At 41.1% G+C, this 21,612-nt stretch overlaps 1 long non-coding RNA gene across 1 annotated transcript; it reads left to right on the top strand.

Moving 5' to 3' along the window:
- The first annotated feature begins 832 nt into the window (after positions 1 to 832).
- On the top strand, positions 833 to 21,349 carry LOC119128526. Its single transcript, XR_005099037.1, has 3 exons — positions 833 to 946; positions 4,016 to 4,018; positions 21,337 to 21,349. It is a non-coding gene; the product is annotated as an uncharacterized LOC119128526 (long non-coding RNA).
- The last annotated feature ends 263 nt before the right edge of the window (positions 21,350 to 21,612 follow it).

Genomic DNA, 21,612 nt, shown 5'->3' with positions numbered 1-21,612 from the left:
ATAAAATCCCTCAGCACAAAAATACATGACTGTACTTAATACAGTACATTACCACTTTGCGTTTATTGCAGGCCCCTCAGCAGAAATGCTCGAGCAGTAGGGGTAGGTCAATTATTCGCCAAAGCGTTGTGTTCAAATTATACTTTACTTTGCAGACAAAAACATCACAATAAACATTACCAACAGAAAATTTGACTAGCTGTTGCTACAGCAGTCAAATTAGTTGGACATACTACGTATATACTGGTATTCATGTGTTCAACCTTTTGCAGGGACGTGCGGTCAGGGGCCACGCCTCCCCTGCCATCATGAAAAGGGGTAAAAACAATTCAATTGTTTTTATTATAAAGTCATTTTCCTTTTAATTTGAGTAGTTTTGTATCATTTTGAACCAAAATCACTGATTATTTATAGTTATTTTAAAACCCAAGACGATTCGCTCGAAGGAGCCAACTTCCTGCCTTGCCTCCTCTGAGGATTGCGTAATCGCACGGCTGCCTATCCTGACAGGCTATGCAGTTAGACTGAACTGCTGTCTGTCTCTATGTCGCTGTTTAAGTGTTCAAACACTGCGGCTAAATTGACCAATTTCAGTAGTTAAGCCGATGTATATAATATGTAGTGTTTTTTCGTCATCTGTCTGTAACGTCGTTTTTCTTTAGATGAACAAAACGGCTTTGAAAAGAGACTTTGCGGAGGCAACGAAAAAAAGTATAATAAGTGATCTCCAGTTCAAATTTACAGTGAACAACTGAGGAGCAGTCGTCAATTTATTTCGTTTTACATTGAGTTTTTTTTTTTTTACAATGGACGATTACATATCCAAACGATTTTCAACTATGGATTTTCGGTCGAAGCAGGTCACCAGTAAAGGAAGAGCAACTCCGGAGTTAAAAGGTTTGATTCGGACAACGGGACTTCGGAGCATGTCTTTTCAAACAGAGTGGTACACACGATCGAAAACAAGTTTTTGATTCCATGAGCTTTATTGAGTGTTTTTATGCGTGAAGACTTTTGATATGGGATTTTAATTAAAATATTTCAAATTTAATAATGAATGAGCTACTCTAGAGCAGCGTTCCCCAACCTTTTTTGTGACACGCTTAGGTGTCGGGCCAATTTTACTGGGGGGGGAGGGACACGTCAGTGCCTCCCCAGTCATGAACCTCACCGCACGTCACTCACCTTTTGATATAAAAAAAAGTCTACATTCTATGCTTGCTTAAAATTTGTTTTTGAAATGTCATTTGCATATATTATATATACTGAAGAGTGACACATTCCAACCCTAAGGCTCTTATTCTCCCTCCACACAACCAGGTCAACCATTTATGAAAGGGAATCCAAGCTGAAACCTTGTGCCATTCTTGGATTATCCTTGACATTTGATGGCATTTATTTCTCATTACAGAGTCAAGTCACTAAAACATGTGTGCTGCATGCTTTAATGAACTGAAAATGTACAATAACTGTGCGTTGGGTCTCCCAAAATTAGCGGTTAGACATGTCAGCAGTCAGCTGTTTATACTGTATATGCTGTAAATAAGATGAGCTGTTCAGAAAATTATAAGGCAAGACTATCTCTTTTTCCCCAGAAGATTTTTTTTCATAGCTGTTAGTATTCAGAAAGATCATGATTGTTTTTTAACAAAAAAAATGCTAATAAGGATGTAATATGATTTTTAGGAAATGACACAGATACCTTTAATAAATGTAAAATAAGAGAGCAACAACAACAATAACCTTCAAGAGTACAAAACAAACAAAGGAAGTGCAATGTTTTATTCAATTATTTTTCGTCAGAAGGCTTGTTGGAATGAACAACAGTATTGATTTGATTGGCTGGATTGGAGCGGCATTTTTATGCAACAACGATGGTTGTTGTGTAGTCATAATTGATGATGATGTCATTGATCAGATATGCAAAATAAGACATTACAGCAATAATAGTGGAAGAACCATGGTTGCTGATGAATTATGACATTGGTTGTTGGCTGCTACACTAAATAGAAATTTACAAAGCAATTCGTCTCTTCATTCTCATTCCAGAATGAGAAACGGCTTCATCTTTTCACATACACCAATCCACTGTACAGTTTGTACCAGATACTGTATAAATAATTTATAACCACAGTGAAACATGCAAATTTCCAGCTTGCAGAGTGATGAGAATGTGCACACACTGTTGAGTACAGTGCTTCCAGTTATGTGCTAGGCCCTAGCAGCTAGGGAGATACAATAGAGGTGAACCAATTAGTATCAGAGCAAAGTGTATGGCAAATGATTGTGTACAATGAATATGTACGATTTAAAGTTGTGCCTGGGTAAAGCAAGTGGTACAAATACCTTTACAGCAAGTCAATATTTTAAAGCAATTCAAAAAACTGAAAACCCTGAGGGTAATACTTGGAAGTTGACAAAACATTTCAGGAAATATATGCCGTAAACTGATCTAATTGTTGCTAGCGAGCCAAGATCGATACCAAAGTTTCAGTTTCACTCCTGTATTAACTCCTTTTTTGACAACAACCTTGGGGATAGTTTAATTGTGTACACTTTTCCCCCCCAAAAGAGAATAATAGGCAGAAGTGTTTTTTTTTTTTGTACTGGATTTCTTTAACACATAGCATAGGGGGAGAAAAATGGTTTTCTATCCAAAAAGTTTTATATTTGTTGTGAACAGATCACTTTGAACAACTTGATCTTTTTAAGCAAAAATAAAATTAACAAAAGTCAAAGGGCTAAGTTTTACAAATGTTTTTTCTAGTACCGTATTTTCCGTACCATAAGGCACACATAAAAGCCTTTTTCTCAAAAACCGTAGGTGTGTGTGCCTTTTAAGAAATTGCGCCTTTTGTGTGGACCGAATTCCAAAATCTGTAAATGTTGTGTGGCTACCTCCACAGGGACGTAACAATATACGTAATATGTACTATACATAATAATACATGTACATAATATGTAGACCCGATAAACCAATCATTACGTTTTGCGTAAAATATGTACGCCGGTAAACCAATCGGAAAACTGTACGTAATATGTAGCGTACGAACCTCCGCCGCGATTGATGAATAAATAATATTGGTTTGTGCAAAGCAAACAGCTATAAGGCCTTCTAAAATGACATAGACAAAGAGACATGCGTACGAGGCACACTTCAACTGCAACGTGACGAGTCCGACTACGACAATGACAAGAGGTAACTTGGCATGTTTAACTTTCCCAACTGTTTAATTCGCAGACAGAAGATGAGGACTTTGATGGATATGCTCATGAATTTCAGTTAACAGTATTGTGTGTACAGTACAGTACAGTCCATGGTTAAGTATAAATGGTTGAGAATAAAGTACAACCAAACTCACTGTTTAGTTTTTTGTTTTTACTGTAAGTTAAGGTATGCATGCGCCCTATAATCCGGTGCACCCTTGTCACGTGCCTGCGTCACCTGCCACCTAGCCGTCCGCTTTCATTGACGTCGTGTTCACAGCCACGCCCACGCAATCAAGTACCGTAATTTTCGGACTATAAGTCGTGTTTTTTTTCATAGTTTGGGTGGGGGGGCGACTTATACTCAGGAGCGACTTATAAATGTTTTTTTTCACACATTTTTACTTGATCATTAACACATCATTTACAAGTATAGTTGACCACTTCACATGTTATTTTTAGTATAGTTGATCACTTCACATGCTTTGATATCTTTATCTTGAACATATTCAAAACATGAAAAATAGAGAGAAAAAATCAAATAAAGTAATTAACACTTTAAAGCCCCATATCCTCTGGACATGTCCTCTGTCACCAGGATGACATAAAGGACGAGAAATTTGATGGATGGATTTAATGATTTGGAGTGACACAAATGGTTTGATAATATTGTTGTTTATATGATAGTTATTTAAAATATAGTTTATATATCGTTGTATGGGCCTGTGGAATAATTTGAACTGCGGCGCGGCACACGGCATTGTTGACAAAGGACGATCGATGGATTTAATGAATTGGAGTGACACAGATGGTTTTATAAACGTGTTATTTATGTAATAGTTTTTTTTAAATAACTGAATGTTACGTCAGGCCCGTTCTCAGCTCCTCGTTTGTGTTTGTCACGTTAGCATACCGTATCGTTTAGCCTGTTGTTGCGCGTTCATGTCTGTTCTTGGTGTTGGATTTTGTCGAATAAATTGCCCCCCAAAATGCGACTTATACTCCGGAGCGACTTATATATGTTTTTTTTCACATTTTTGGGCATTTTATGGCTGGTGCGACTTATACTCCGGAGCGACTTATAGTCCGAAAATTACGGTAATCACCTGCACCTGTCTCTACTCATTAGTAGATGCTATTTAAACCCTGAGGACTCAGTAATCATTGTCAGTCTGTCTGTGATGCCTGTCATTAGGTCACTGCGTTTTTCCCGTCTAGCTCCCATTGCCAACTCTGTCCGCGTACTGACCCGTCTAGCCCTGTTCGCCACCTGCCCTGACCATTCGCCCGTTCTTGACCACGCTCTATTTGCCGCCTGCCCTGACCATCTGCCTGCCCCAGACCACGATTATGCGCTACTCCCTGCTGTGCTGCGCACTCGCTCTGTTGCTTGTCTCATCAGGTTGGTTCCTGCCATCCGCCCGTCAGTCACTTGGCAGACGTTGACCAGTTGCTGTGCTGCCGCTTCCGCCCATCAGCCACGAGCCAGGCACTCCACCACCCCAGTCAAGCCAGAACCCTGGCTCTCCATTTCACCTTTCTCTTAATTCAATAAAGTCTGCCTCGTGCCGCATTTGGTTATCCTGTGTGCCCTTAGGACAGAATAGGCCCGGCAATTGAGTCTGCGTCTATTAACTCAAAACGCCTTAAGGTGCGGAAAATACAATAATCTCTGAACAACACCTGAAAAAAAATATTTTCCATTCATGACTTTGGAAAAAAATGCAGACATTAATAAACTGGGGAGAACGTAGGATTTTACACTAGCCAACAATCATTGTTCGAATTATGCCCTAGCTTTTACCAGTTTAATAATAAAAAGGCGAACGTCACAAAAATGCTAATTGGCGATTCGATGCATGTATCTTTATTATTGTAAAGTACCGGTATCAGTGATACTGGCCCTATATTCACTTGGTGTCGGATGAATACCAAAAACAGTATTGCATACCAATGGGATTTCACTTGAATAGCACTTTTTCACCTGTTAAGGCCCTCAAACGCTTCAGACTGACTTCACATTCACTGATGAGCATCAGGAGCAACTGGGTGTAATATCTTGCTCAAGGTTACTTCGACATGGTTACAATGGTCAGGAATTGAGCCTATAATCTCTAGGTTGGGAGGTAACCACTCTACACTGAGACTTGCTGCCTCTACTCCACTACTCTGAGAAATTACTAGACAGTGGCTGGTGAACAAAAAAAGTTAATGTCAAGCCATAAACAAAAATGAATACAGCTGCAAACTGAATTACATTCCCATGTGTCAGTGTCATACAAGACCTACAACAAGGTAAATCTTTCCATGATGCTGTGCCATCAAATCTTTAATACAACACTGCATTTGTGAAACATTCCTGACAATTGCATGCCTGTGCAGGTGCTTGCACATGAGCAACCTCATGATTGGCGTGACATTAAGGCTATTTTTTTAGTTGTTATGATATTATTCCGGAAAGCCCATTGCGTGAATAATCACATTGAAAATATGCCCATGAGTTTATGCATCCTGTGCTATGGCCAGCACAGTGTGATTGGTCTCATGAATGCAACTACACTCGCAATCATGTTTGGACTTATGATTGTAACTTGTCTTAAATAGGGAAAGACATAAGAGTTTAGATTGAGGAGTAAAATGATTTTAAACTGAAAAAAAAAATCTATGTGTATTACAAGGTGATGAAGGCACCCTCATTTACAATATGAAGCAATGATACTTTAGTAAGTCAAACCATGGTGATCCAGAAAATTGTAATTTGGACTGTGATTCTTTGTTGTTTGTTGAATTAGTGAGTATTTGTTTTTCAGAAGTTGTTAGAAACTGTGATATACAGTCGAACCTCGGTTTTCGACCACAATCCGTTCCAGAAGGCGGTTCGAGGAGTGAATCATTCGAATTCCGAATCTTTTTTTCCCATTACAAATAATGGGAAAAAAAATGAATCCGTTCCAAGACAAAAAAAAAACAACGCTTTTTTTAAGCATGTTTTCATTTGCGCATTTTTGTCCGATCGCGCAACTGCAGCGCACCGCCGACCGCGCAACCGTAGCGCGCGGCCGACCGCACAAATGCACTGCGCTGGTCGCATTATTGTGACAGAGCTGTCGCTGAAATTTAGAAAATATTTTTAAAGTCCTGATGTACTTTCCAAAATTTAAGTGGACCTCAGTGCGCAGGGAGCTTAATTTGATCCGATCCCGCAACCGCAGCACACCGGGCGCTCACTGTCGCATTGCTTTAAGAGCGTCTTTGTGTTTTAGGATGCACTGCTCCCACTTGCTTTCATTGGAGGCATGATTGGGGGTCAATACAATTGTTAGGGTTTGCAGAATATCTTCATCGTATGATTATGTTGGAATGTAACCTGTAATAATTTACCTAGCTTGTCCTGTCTTACCAAAAGTAGTAGACCAAAGTGCTAAGATATTTTCACCTGATTGACTAGCTGCAGAGGAAGCAATCAAAGTTGCTTTGTTTCCACAAAGTCGTAAAAGGCCCCCTGCTATGCTTTGATCAGCAGGGGAGCGTCTTCACCCCTTCCTGGGTTCTCACACCCCCACTTTCAACCCCACTGTGTTTCTTCTCAATAAATATGCACCTGATGAGGCCTGACTTCAGACTTCATTCGACCATCGCTGTAAGCACAGCGACGAGTGAACTCTCCGCCTGCAGGTGTCTGAAACGACTAACTTGTCTCCAGTGTGGTTCTTGCAAAATAAGTTAGAGTGAACACTACCCTAACATTTTGGTGCCGAAACCCGGGACCCTCATACCCGCCATCTGGCTGACGGAGGACGACGCGCTGTACACCGTCGACGGGCCAGCGTCCATTAGGAGGACCTGGTAAAGAAAGACCTGGGAAGGAAATTCTTCGCTGGGCCAGCGTCTTAGGTCTGCCTTCGTCTGACAGAGGTGGATTGACGGGACCCGGCAGTGCAACGAACCAGGGGACAAGTAAGTTAACGCCCTAAAGTTGTGTGATTGTGTTGTTGTGAAACGCGTAAAAGGTAGAGGTGCACGGAATATAGCTTGGGTTCGAGTCCCAGGGGAAGTAACAGACTAAGAAAAGCAGAGCTTCTTTTTCGTTCATCGAAGAAGTGCGTAGATTCTTCTTTGTCTGTTCTTCCAAGCTGAGGGATCTGGCTTGGGTTAGAGTCCCAGTGGAAGGAACGTGCTAAGAAACACGGAGCTTCTTTTTTGTTAATCAAAGAAGGGTGTAGATATTTCTTTGTACGTTTCTCCGGCCAAAGAACAGCTTGGGTTCAAGTCCCAGTGGAAGGAACGGGCTAAGAAAGAACAGAGTTTCTTATTCCTAATTGAAGAAGGGCGTAGATTCTTTTTTCTGTCCGTTCCTCCAAGCTGTGTTGGAGGGTTTTACACCCATCCTGGATAGGCCTAAAAATAAAAAGCGCTGGTGTTTGTGTGGTTGAGAGTGCGACTGGTAGGATAAATTGACCGCAAAGAGAATTTGGTGGAAGGTCAATTTAAACCTGCATTGAGGATCCTCAAAGAAAATAAAAATAAAAAAAATTGTATAAACCTAAAATACCTAATTAAGATGGGAAACAAAACCGGTAAATCCCTAGCTCTTGAAGGAGATGAGAAGTACATGGCATGTAAATTTCTTAATTGTATGCAATACATGCCAAAGTGGAAGAAAAAGTATGGAGTAGAAGGGACGTTGAAAGTTGAAGTGTGGAAGATGGTGGTTGATGTTTTGGAGGAGAGTGTAGATAGAACGACAAAGGGACTGAAAAAGAAAAGAAAAGAGAGAGAGTTGAATTGTGCTAGAATGTGGTTGAAAGCTTCACAAGAGAAAAGAGAACAAATTCAGGAGACAAAACCTGGAAAGATAAAAAGTGATGAGACCGCCATTCAATTAAGATTTGAAAAAGAATTCTGGGTGCACAGTGGCACCCCATTCGATGATGCGGCTGAGAGTGCTTATCAGCAACGTCTTAAAAACGCGCTCATCACTGTTTCCCCCCCCGACTTCGGCAACTGGGTGAGGAAACATTTGGTGGAAGTAGATATTGCAAGTGTGACAACAACTACGCAATGGGCCAAAAGTTCTGATGTATTTCATCTAGGCGATGATGATGATGATGTTGACCTAGATGAAGATACAACAGTCTTCTTTCATGGGTCCCAGCAGGCCAGAGGAAGAGGTAGAGGCCAACAAGGTCGCAGGCCGCAATATAATTCAAAACCCCCATCAGATTCTGACAACTGTTGGAACTGTGGGAGACGAGGACACTTGGCAAGAGCGTGTCGTTTTGCAAAACAATACCAATCAAAGGGTGGAGGAAGGGGCAGAGGAAAAGCCAAATTGTCAGCGTGACTAGATTCCTCCCCTGTGATCTCTTTTCTCATACAGAGGAAGAAATAACAGATGTCCATATGAAAGCAAGACATGTCATTGTCAGATTATTAGAACGTTTTTTAGATTGTTAGAGCTCCTGTCCATGCAAGGAGTATGACAACGCTGTTGTATGACAAATGACCAGAGATCAAATTGTGTATGTACACTAAAGTTAAAATTTGCAAATCAAGTGGTAAATGAATGCAACTGGCTTCTAGAAGATAAATAAAACTTAGAATGTGCTGTCCTCGTGTGCGTGGGAGGGACCAGCTCATGATCGACCGCAGGAAATGGCCAGCCTGTGACGAATCATTGGTGCTGGGATCTACCTTACGCGCGCGAGAGCTGTGCATGCGTGTTAAAATTATGAAAATTGGCTAAACTTTTAGTGTACAGAAATTTGCTAGACTGTGGTCTATCCAATTTGCACCGCAGAACAGAAACGCTTTTGAAAGATAAAAATGAGAGGAAAAGAGAGAAATCTGTTTGCGAGCAGAAACTGATCCACACTAGTGCATGTTAAGTAAGAACCGACAGAACATGCTTTCAGGAATTGGAAGAATCAAAATTGTGAATTTAAGACATTCACATTTAATAGAAATAATTGACTGGTTGTGTTATAAGATTATACAAACTTCTATATGCGAGCTGATTCTGAGAGATTGGGTTCTTCAAATTTAAAAACAAAGAAAGACTTCTGATTGATTTGCCAGCAGTTTTTTTTGCGTGTTGAGTTTTTTTTGGATTGGTGGATTGTTCTATCAAGAACCTTGAGATGGAAACGGTATGTGAATGTTGTGTGGTGAGCTTGGATGTATTGGGACCGATGTGATAGAAAGTCTCCTTCTTGGAGACTGCGTGTGAGATGCAAATGAGCATTGATGACTGATTGCCTGAATGAAGGGAAAATACAGGTTGAATGGTTGGCGTTGTTGGACACTTCTATCCAAAATTAGTAGAGCGACTTTGAAGAAAGAGTGATTTTGAGTACGTTAAATGCTAAGGAAGAAATAAATATATAAAGGGAACAATCAAAGTGGGTATGCAATTGTGAAATTGCCATACCAGATCGCTGAAGCAGAGGAGCTTCCATACAGCAGGTCGGCGCAGGCTGCTGAGCTAATTGCACTAACAAGAGCTTGTGAATTGGCGGAAGATAAGGAAGTCACTGTATACACAGACAGTCAGTATGCGTTTTCTACTCTGTTCTATTTTGCAAAACAATGGGAGCGCAGGGGGTTGACGACATCAACTGGTAAGCCAGTTACCCATGCCTCCTTGTTGAAGGACTTGTTGCAGGCCATTCATTTACCTGCTAAACTGGCTGTGTGTAAATGTGCTGCTCACACCACAGGCACAGACGAAGCCTCGAATGGACACAGGTTAGCGGACAGAATTGCTAAAGAAGCGGCAGCAGGGAAACATGGCCATGAATTTTTTTTAATAGATTCAGAGGACACGCATCTCATAGATAAGACTATACTGACAGATATGCAGGGCAATGCTCCAATGGTGGAAAGACGAATGTGGACGACAAAAGGAGCAATAGCGGACACAGATAATATCCTCCGCGTCGATGACAAACCTGTTTTGCCTAAGTCACTTTTTAAAGCAGCGGCAATTGCGACGCATGGGCCTTGCCATGTGTCGACAGGGGGGATGAGGTCCATCATACATCAACAATTCACTACCTTTGGTTTGGATGTTTACTTAAAAAACTTTTGTAAAGCATGTCCCGTTTGTGTGAAACATAATCCACAAGGAAACATGAGACCTAAGAGAGGCTCATTTCCAAAACCGTCTTACCCATTTCAAATCATGCACATGGATTTTATTGAGCTCACACAAAGTGGACCTCACAAATACTGCCTAGTGATGATTGATGCATTTTCCAAATGGGTGGAAATAGTTCCGTCTAAACGTGCGGATGCCTTAACAGTGGCAAAAGCCATTTGCAAAGCCATCATACCGACTCATGGCATCCCCCAAACCATTTACAGTGACAATGGTCCACAGATGAAGAACAGTCTTTGGCAGACTGCATGATTAGAACGCTCAGACTGACAGAGGTGTCAAATGCAAATTTACTGCCGCCTGATCTTTCATCCTCACAGGTCGACAACAGCGTCAAGCCAGGAGACTGGGTCTACATCAAAGTCATCAAAAGAAAGAGCTGGGCCAGCCCACGGTGGGAGGGACCATTCCAAGTCCTGCTGACTACCCCCACCGCAGTAAAGATAGCTGAACGGCCCAGCTGGATTCACCTCAGCCACTGCAAGTTGCAGAGAGTGCTGGACCCCTAATTCGGAGTGGTGGGGAAGGCTAACTTCAAAGGAGTCCTATCGTTTAGGGTGGGACGTCTCAATGTTGGTGAAGAAAACAACGATCCCCACTCCGCTAGGCGAGGGGATGTCCCGGTGTCTCTGCCATCCTAGTAGCAACGGGGCTCCATATGCCAGATGGATCCTCTGCTGCGTTGTGGTTGGAGCGTGCTATGGTCTATGGACTCAACTGAACAGACCAAGTGACAATGTTGACCGTGGAAAACGATGGTCACACAATGAGAACTTTGAGGACTGGTCATGGGACCCCAGAAACCCATACGAAACCAACACTTGGTACCGCTACGTCAAATTCACTGTGAGATCGCACACACAGGAGGGCTGCTATGTGTGTTCCAAACTCCCGCCGTCCTCCACACAAGTTCACTTGGAGGCCAGAGCAATGAATGTCACTGAAGCGAAATGCATGGCATCCATGGGAGGAGTTGGATATCAACACCGTGCTGTCACAGTCAGTGATGCCGACCCGTCCCGCCCTGGACTTGCGGAAGGTACCTGTGATCAGCTTTTCTGGACAAATCTCAATGTGACTGTTAATGGACGAACACTGCCGCAGGTGGCCTTCACAGACCGGCCACCTGGAGTGAACTATACGTGTTACGTCCAAGGAAGTGAGACCCACAAATGCATTGACAGAGACTGCTCTCCAGGAGGGAACTGGATGGGAGCTTTGGACATCGCCACTGAGTGTCAGGATAAGAGAGCCATTTCAGGTGGTGAGGGCTCTCCGACCAACATGGCTGCACCATCAAACGGAACATACTTCATACAGAATGGCTGGTGGCTTTGTGGTCACAAGGTTTATCCGATGCTGCCCGCCAACTGGACAGGAGTGTGTGCACCAGTGTGGGTGACAGACCACACCTACAGGATACAACATCGTCAGCTGACGACAGCACACAACTCTTCTGGCCGTCGCCGCAGGGCGATTACAACCTTTGATCCCCATGACCCTGTCTGGGGTGCGAATGTTCCGGACGACTGCTGTTTAGCTCAGCATTATTTTACAGAAACTTGATGATTTGACCATCGAAAATGCCTTGCAAGTGATGGGTACAATGATGTACTGTTTCTGTGTTTTTCTTTTTCTTTTTTTTATTGATAACATTCTGGTCGCCTAAGGCAGAGGGGCCGTGTAACTCTTTTCCTGCATTTAATCTGGCCGCAGGTTTTTCAGTTGCACACAAAATTTGGACTGGAGCATTGAGGGAAATACCTCGTCTTCACTGGAAATTATTGCTGTCATTGTATTTTCTTTCTTATGTTTGATTGATCGGGTTTGACATACTCATATGATAAAACAGGGGGGATATGTTAGGGTTTGCAGAATATCTTCATCGTATGATTATGTTGGAATGTAACCTGTAATAATTTACCTAGCTTGTCCTGTCTTACCAAAAGTAGTAGACCAAAGTGCTAAGATATTTTCACCTGATTGACTAGCTGCAGAGGAAGCAATCAAAGTTGCTTTGTTTCCACAAAGTCGTAAAAGGCCCCCTGCTATGCTTTGATCAGCAGGGGAGCGTCTTCACCCCTTCCTGGGTTCTCACACCCCCACTTTCAACCCCACTGTGTTTCTTCTCAATAAATATGCACCTGATGAGGCCTGACTTCAGACTTCATTCGACCATCGCTGTAAGCACAGCGACGAGTGAACTCTCCGCCTGCAGGTGTCTGAAACGACTAACTTGTCTCCAGTGTGGTTCTTGCAAAATAAGTTAGAGTGAACACTACCCTAACAACAATCCTCAAAGTAACGAAAATACAATAACAACGGAGTCAGTCGGCATCCGGGCCGCGCGGTCGGGTTTTCTCGGGTCCTCTCGGCTCATCTCGCGAGGTTCGACCTCCGAATTTTTGTTTAACAACCGAAGCAAAAAAATCTCGAATTTTTCGTTTGAATTCCGATTTGTTCGAGAACCGAGACGTTCGAAAACCGAGGTTTGACTGTACTATAAATTTACAAAGAATAAACTAGGCATAAACCATTTTTCACTGACACCTGACATCATATGCAATTGGAAGACATAGCAATGAATAAATCCATTACAGAACACTTTACACAATGACGTGCACTGCAGTAATCACTGCTGTAAAATTAATTAGCAGGGAGCCCCTTTTCAATTCAGTGCAAGCACTCGCATAGGATTTACTACACTAATAAATGGAGAGAGAAAAACTCCCATGGCATGTTCTTCAGTTAAACTGGTGAACGTTGTGATTAATATTGTCTCTCTATTGTAAGACACCTCCTGGACTGCTATTAGAGTTTTTAACTATAAAAGTTTTTTCTTTGGGACAACCAAGACCATCTGGGTAAAACGTAAATGATGATGAAAAGGAATATATTTACCGTAATTTTCGGACTATAAGTCACGGTTTTATTCATAGTTTGGGTGGGGGGGCGACTCATACTCAGGAGCGACTTATATATGTTTTTTTTCACATATTTTTACTTGATCATTAACACATCACTTACTTACAAGTATAGTTGACCACTTCACATGTTATTTTTAGTATAGTTGATCACTTCACATGCTTTGATATCTTTATCTTGAATATATTCAAAACATGAAAAATAGAGAGAAAAAATCAAATAAAGTAATTAACACTTTAAAGCGCCATATCCTCTGGACATGTCCTCTGTCACCAGGATGACATGAAGGACGAGAAATTTGATAGATGGATTTAATGATTTGGAGTGACACAAATGGTTTGATAATATTGTTGTTTATGTGATAGTTATTTAAAATATAGTTTATATATCGTTGTATGGGCCTGTGGAATAATTTGAACTGCGGCGCGGCACACGGCATTGTTGACAAAGGACGATCGATGGATTTAATGAATTGGAGTGACACAGATGGTTTTATAAACGTGTTATTATGTAATAGTTTTTTTAAATAACTGAATGTTACGTCAGGCCCGTTCTCAGCTCCTCGTTTGTGTTTGTCACGTTAGCATACCGTATCGTTTAGCCTGTTGTTGCTCGTTCATGTCTGTTCTTGGTGTTGGATTTTGTCGAATAAATTGCCCCCCAAAATGCGACTTATACTCCGGAGCGACTTATATATGTTTTTTTTTCACATTTTTGGGCATTTTATGGCTGGTGCGACTTATACTCCGGAGCGACTTATAGTCCGAAAATGACGGTACTTGCTTTTGTGAGCACAGATTTTCCATCCATTTTTGTTTGTGCTTATCTGCCACACAATTACCTGCTCTTCTCACCCTCACTGGTACAACTACACAAATCTAAATCTATTTGTAGTCAGTTAATGGTGAATGAAAATTTAAATTTAGGTATGTGACAGCAGTCAATACATTGTGAAGCTTCCGGAAGATTTGTCTAAAGAGAATTATATAGTCCTCTGAGACATCAGCAAATGTGTGGACGTTTTTCTGGTGGGCAATGAAAACACACAATCAGAGATGGGAGGTAACTAAGTACATATATAAAAATATACATATTCTTTTGATTATTGATATTTATCTTCCCTAAGTTTTCTGATCATTGTGAGAAGTCATTACCATGAGAGAAATGAATATCGTGAATTTTTAAAAGTAATGTAACAGAGATTTGAAAATATTCGTTGCTACCGCCTGCAACAGCATTTTTCAAGTTTTATCTTGCCAAGTGCGTCTCTTTGGCACATACTGCACAACAGCTGGTGAATTTGATCCACAATTATTATTACATTTAAAACAGGAGTTATAAGTAATGCAAATGTCTGTTATTATTAAAACTTAAAACAAGTGAATTTTGCTCTTGTCATTTACAATATCTCTCAGAAAGTAATAGTTTGTGTCACGTCTACAGGTTCATATCATCAACAGTATTAACATGGCCACTTTGTAATATTTAATATTAAGTAATATTTACTTTTGATTTAATTTTGACTCACAGCCCCGCGTGAAGAATCGCTGTTGTGATGCCAGTTCAGCTTGGAGCTGCTTCACTTTATCAGTTAAAGTTAAAGTTAAAGTCCCAATGATCGTCACACACACACCTGGGTGTGGTGAAATTTGTCCTCTGCATTTAACCCATCCCCATGTGATTTTAATCCATCCCCTGGGGGAGAGGGGAGCAGTGAGCAGCAGCGGTGCCGCGCTCGGGAATCAGTTGGTGATCTAACCCCCCAATTCCAACCCTTAATGCTGAGTGCCAAGCAGGGAGGCAATGGGTCCTATTTTTATAGTCTTTGGTATGACCCGGCCGGGGTTTGAACCCACAGCCTTCCAGTCTCAGGGCGGACACTCTACCACTAGGCCACTGAGCTGTCACTCCCTGTTAGCTTGTTGTATGTGTTTGCATGTTTAGTCTGATAGTGTGTCTTTAGGTTGAAATCCTTAAACAAGGCAACCGTCTCTTTACATATTAGACAAACACAATTGCCTTGATTTTCATTGAAGAAGTATTGTAATTCCCATTTCTCTTGAAAGTGACGGCCATCAATGTCAACTTTCCTCGTTTTCTTTGCAGTCGCCATGGCAGAAATAAGCGGAGAAGGGTGGTGTTTCCACCTTTTGTTAATAGGAGGAATTACAGTTTCAAGTTTCATGATTTTTTTTATTCAGTTTGACAGTGCAGGCGGGCCATAAATAATACATTATAAGACCGAAGCTGCGGGCCGTATGAAATCTGACCGGGGGCGGGATTTGGCCCGCGGGCCGGACTTTGGAGTTAGTTTAGTACAACATAGGCTAACTATTGAGATAATCTATTGACTACCGTATTTTCCGCACTATTAGGCGCACTTGAAAACTTAAAATTTACTCAAAAAAACACAGAGCGCCTTATAATGCAGAGCGCCTTATATATGGACCAATTGATGAATTTGTTGATCCATAGTGGTTGTACACAGCGCTCTACCAAAATATTTCAGTACGTTTTAGTGTGACTAGTAAATTACAAGGTCGCATCGCTTTCCAGCATTACAGCAACCGTGGTCAAGGGCGTATTTTGAATAGCTGTTGTACTCATTTCAAAATAGGCTGTTCTGTTAATGTTTTCGAGTACGTTTATAGATCAATATCCAACGGAATCATGAATAAGCAGCACCAATGTGTTAAATCAGTCTTTAGTCGGTTCAGATCACTTTTATGGGAGAGAGTGTGAGAAACGTGATTGTTTACAGGGGGCCGCCATGGCACTTTGCTGAGGCTCAAGGAAGTCTGCGAGCTGAGGCTCATGGGAGTTTGCGGGTGGCTAATGCTAAATGAGAGCTGCTCATTTCAAAATAGGCTGCTCCGTTAATGTTTTCGTGTAAATGGATACGGAAGGGAAACATAAGTAATAAGTACCAATGTGTTAGATCGAACTTTAGTCGGTTCTGATCACTTTTATTGGAGATAGTTTGAGAAACGCGATTGTTTACTGAGGGCTCATTGGTTATTGGCTAGTGGATGTATACCAAAACCCTAGTCAACCTCAGTTTGTTGCAGTATAGCTTCTATTTTATGTCTTTTAATCCGGTGCGCCCTATAGTATATGAAATAATTTCTAAAATAAAAAATTCAATGAGGGTGTGCCTTATAATCCAGTGCGTTTTATGGTGCGAAAAATACTCATTCATTCATTCGTTCATTCATTCATTCACCAGTTCGTTCATTCATTCATTCACCCATTCATTCATTCATTTTGTGTACAGCAACTATGCCAGTTTGGTCTCACGTCACAAAAGTAGAGTCCACAGCTCAACCAAATTCAATGTTGACCACACCTCAGAATTTGATATCGTCATTAGGTTTAACATTTTTAATTGTGGCACCACGGTGAACCACTGGTTAGCACGTCGCATCACAGTTCAGAGGTGCAGGGTTTGATTCCAGCTCTGGCCTCCCTGCATGGAGTTTGCCTGTTCTCCCTGTGCTTGTGAGGGTTTCCTCCCACTCTGGTTTCCTCCCATCCGTCCATCCATCCATCCATCCATCCATCCATCCATCCATCCATCCATCCATCCATCCATCCAGCTTCTGTACCACTTGTCCTCACGTGGGTCCCTGGCGTGCTGGAGCCTATCCCAGTAGTCATCTGGCAGTAGGCGGGGGACACCCTGAACTGTTTGCCAGCCAATCGCAGGGCACACAGAGACGAACAACCATCCGCACTCACACCTACAGGCAATTTTATGTGCTCAATCAGCCTACCATGCATGTTTTTGGGATCTGGGAGGAAACCGGAGTGCTTGGAGAAAACCTACACAGGCACGGGGAGAACATGCAAACTCAACACAGGGAGGGTCGGAGGTGGAAACGAACCCACACCCTCCAAACTGCGAGGCGGATGTGCCAGTATTACACCGAGCCGCCCGGTTTCCTCCTATATTCCAAAAAACATACATGGTAGGTCGATTGACAACTCCTAATTGCCCATAGGTGTGAGTGCGAAAGGTTGTTTGTGGTTGGCTACCAGTTCAGGGTGTTCCCCGCCTACTGCCTGAAATCAGCTGGGATATGCTCCAGCACGCCTGCAATCCTTGTGAGGATAAGTGGTTTAGATCAGTGTTTCCCAACCACTGTGCCGCGGCACACTGGTGTGCCCGTGAGAGATGTTCAGCTGTGCCGTGGGAAATTCTCCAAAATTAATTGCGGTGCGCATTGTAAAGAGGATCGCTAAACCACTGGTTAGTTAGCGCAAGGCCTGGTCAGCTACTTCTTAATCGCATGTGCGTGGCGACTCGGAGAATCTTGAGATTTCATGTTGTGTCGGTCTGATTGTGCTGCATCAGCACACTGGTTAGTTAGCGCAAGGCCTGGTCAGCTACTTCCTAATCGCATGTGCGTGGCGACTCGGAGAATCTTGAGATTTCATGTTGTGTCGGTCTGATTGTGCTGCATCGGCACATATTCAGTTTATGTGTGTGCTGCTGTGTGCGTTTGCGAAATGACGGAAATCCCTGCATGCAGTTCAACTGGAGAACTTTAATTGTGCATTTTTCACCAACATAAAGTACAGTCAAGTCGTGACACCTTCACTGTGATAACCACTCAGCTGATGCCAGAATAGCAGGGCGTCTTTAAACATGACTTTGTTCTTATTGTCGCAATATTTATAGAGCTAGTGTAAAACAGTAAACACAGTCCTATTAATTTTTCGAGGGATTTTAATCACAATAGTTTATTCCTTACACTGTCTAAAACTTTTACTTTTGTTAGAAAAAAAGAAATACAATTAAAAAATATATTTGTTTTTTATTCAATTATCCGTCCGTCCGGCCCCCCCTCCTGTATAGGAAATGACTAATTGTATAGCAATGTCACGACGTCTTTCGTCGTAAGATAACTAATTTTAAGATGTGCATAACACTTTTGTAACACAGATTTTTGCTGGTGGTGCGCCTTGAGATTTTTTCCAATGAAAAGTTGTGCCGTGAATGACAAATGGTTGGGAAACACTGGTTTAGATAATGGATATTATTTTGTTATTGTTCTCTCGCAATGGCTGAAACTGAATGGTCATTGGATAAATGCTGAGCCTCGTCCCGCCCACTGGACGCTCTGCTGGGGGTCTAAGGGGCAGTGGGCTAGCCTGGACGCTCAACTTCACCATGATGATAGGATGATCTGTCAGAGCAAAATTCCTCTTTGATTAACAGTGAAATAATTGAATTATCGATCTCTTGCATAAACTCCATTCATTGCAGCATTTTCAAGTTTTTTATTTCATTGTTCTAAACTTTACCGATCTGGAGCGACTTTCTTAAAAACGGCAAGTTATGTGTTTGCCGACTATTTTTTTGTCACTTTGCAGTTTCTTTCCTCAAGAAGCAGCAGCACGTGAAACCCCGCCGTCACGACCACTCACACTCAGCCAGTCACACAGTAACTGTATCTCCACTTGATAGCAAGCTGGATAATGACTTTAAAAAGTGCTGCCCATATACACCACTTTTAAAAACTTGCTGGAGAGGTCTTAGTAATTTGTTATGCTTGTAAGATTGAGATGAAAAACAAAAATATTACGTTTACGATTTCAAGTTAAATTGAAGCGCTTGATGGAAAATATTTGAATACCCCTGCTGTAATGCAGGAGTAGGATTCAAAGTCAAAGTCAACTTTATTGTCAATTTGATAAGCTTCTGCGTGACCCAATGCATTTTGTGGTCTTTTTACTATGTAATAAATTAAATATTGTATGTAAATGTATTGTCTGGAATATAGCATGCCCAAATAAACTATACCAAAACCAACTGAACTAAGATGCACATGGCTGATAAACTTGATCATTTCTTGACAGAAATGGAGGAGGATATAATTTACATACAACAAATAAACACATTCGTGATGTCGGCTAGAAAAATGATAGCTTCCCCTCCTTGAATGACCTACCTATCTATTTTTGGCTGTTCGTTTGTCCATCAGCTATCCATCCAATTTGACTGTGACCAACAGAGTCACAAAAACAAGTAATACTTCTCAGTGATAATTCAAGCCACGAATCTTTAGAAAACGGCAACTTTGTAAAGAAAAAAAAAGGAAAGTAAGACCATTGTAGCTTTATTTAAGACATATGGTTATGAGGCATCTTACTTGAGCAGCAATATTGTACAAGGCACTTATTGTACTTCAAAGTGTTTGATTTGTGGGTGGTTGTTTTTAAAATGTAATTTTTGTTGTTCAAATATACAGACTGATGGCTTTTTAGAAAAAAAAAAAAACTTCACACATGCAAAAGAATGAATAAAATTTTAATAAAAATACTAAAATTAATACAGTAATTCCTCGATACTTTGCGGCTCATCTATCTAATTTTTTTTATGAAAACAAATAGTGAGGATATATTTGATGCATCGCGGCTTTTTGCAGCGTCACTTGGAGCGCGGGGCTTTGTCTGCCCATATGACTTTACAGCACACGATTTCACCTGGTAGAGGAGACAATGGGAACATGTTGATGGCTATCCTTGACGCTGATTCGGTTAAAACTACTCAGTTCTATCCACGCTTTATCTCAGCCTCCCGCAGTAGCGATACGTATCCAATCTTCCACTTCGTTCGCGTCAGCAGAATCGGCAGCATCTCTGACTTGCACTTATTTTGTCACGAACGAGGCAGGACAACCAAATGCAACACGGGCTAACACACAGTTTAAAGTAGACAAGGAGGGCTGGAATGTCTGCGGAGCAGGAGAGCAGAGCTCGCATCGTGCGTCATCGAAGCAGAAGGGCATAGCAAGCTTTTTAAAGCTATTAAAAAAGCATTTAAAGATACAAGAAAGTGTTTAAAAGTTCAATAAAGTGTTTAAAAATAAATGATAAAAGTCTTGTGCGGATGCCCTCGCGCTGTGCCGCGGGGCGCATCAGCCGGCCAGCACAGAGCGAAGCCGTGACACGTTTACACTTTCAAATGTTTAAAACAAGTGTTTAAAATACAATAACATATTTAAAAGTACAATAGAGTGTATAAAATACAATTATAAAAGTCTTATGAAGATGCCCTCGCACTGGGCCGCGGGGGCACGTCAGCCGGCCAGCACGCAAAAGCAGAGAGGAGTCAGACACGTTCACATTTTATAAATGGTTCATAAAAGTCCCGTATTGTAACTCTTATTTATTTTATTATTTAAATAAATAATGTTTCTGAAAGTCAGTTAAACTAACAATTTTACAAAAGGGTTTAAAAATTCAATAATGTTTAAAAAAAACAATGAAGTATATAAAACTACAATAAAGGTTGATAAAAGTCTCGTGCGGATATTGTAACAATATATGAATTTACTCTTAATTATTTTCTTTATTTTCTTATTAAATAAAAGAATGTGTATGAAAATCAGTTTGACTTTAAAATGTTTATAAAAGTGTTTAAAATTCAAAAAAAACATTTAAAAGTGCAATACAGTGTTTAAAATTACAATTAAGGTTCATAAAAGTCTTATGGATATTGTAACAATATATTTTCTCTACTTTGCGGATTTCGCCTATCACGGGTTCTTTTTGGAACGTAAACCCCTCGAAAAACGAGGGTTCACTGTAAACACCAAACAACACAAACACAAAGCATTTTGGGAAAAAAACTAAAACTAATGAAAACTGACAAAATATCATTTAAAAACAAAAGGAAAGAAAAATCATCTATCATGAAAAATCCAGTATTGTAGCCCTGCTCTGAACACAGAACACATCTTTATTCCATGACAACAAGTGAGACAAGATACAAGTCATCAAAGCAATAAAGACCACATGATGTCACAGAGGAAAACATATACACCCCACCCCAAATTGCATGCCTGCAGGGTGAGAGGCCTGGTCCAGAGGTCCACCACCCTATTACCATAAACTGTACATTGAGTAAAAAACAGATAACAAAAACCAAAGAGTTCAAACATTAAATTTATAACATACAACCTGTAAACACCGTAAAACACAAACAATGCTGAGTCTAACGCTATCTCAAATGCAATTGAATCAAAATGTGTTTTGAGATGAGTTTTAAAAATGGACATTGGGCAGCTTGTCTAACGTTTAACAAGAGGTCTTTCCAAAGGCAAGGACAGGTAACTGAAAAAGCTTAATCCCTTCCTGAACTTCCATTTTGTCCTCAGTCCTACCAGTACCATGTGGTCCACTTACCTGAGGCAACAGGCAGGTACATAATGGTGAGGGACCTCAGAGTGGGAAAGTGGGTCGAGACCATTTGAGTATTTAAAACAATTACTGGTGAAAATCTTAAAATTAACTCTAAAATGTTCAATGTGCCA

Source organism: Syngnathus acus, chromosome 10, assembly GCF_901709675.1.
Source record: "Syngnathus acus chromosome 10, fSynAcu1.2, whole genome shotgun sequence".
Taxonomy (NCBI): domain Eukaryota; kingdom Metazoa; phylum Chordata; class Actinopteri; order Syngnathiformes; family Syngnathidae; genus Syngnathus; species Syngnathus acus.
This window is presented reverse-complemented; position numbering and strand designations above follow the sequence as displayed.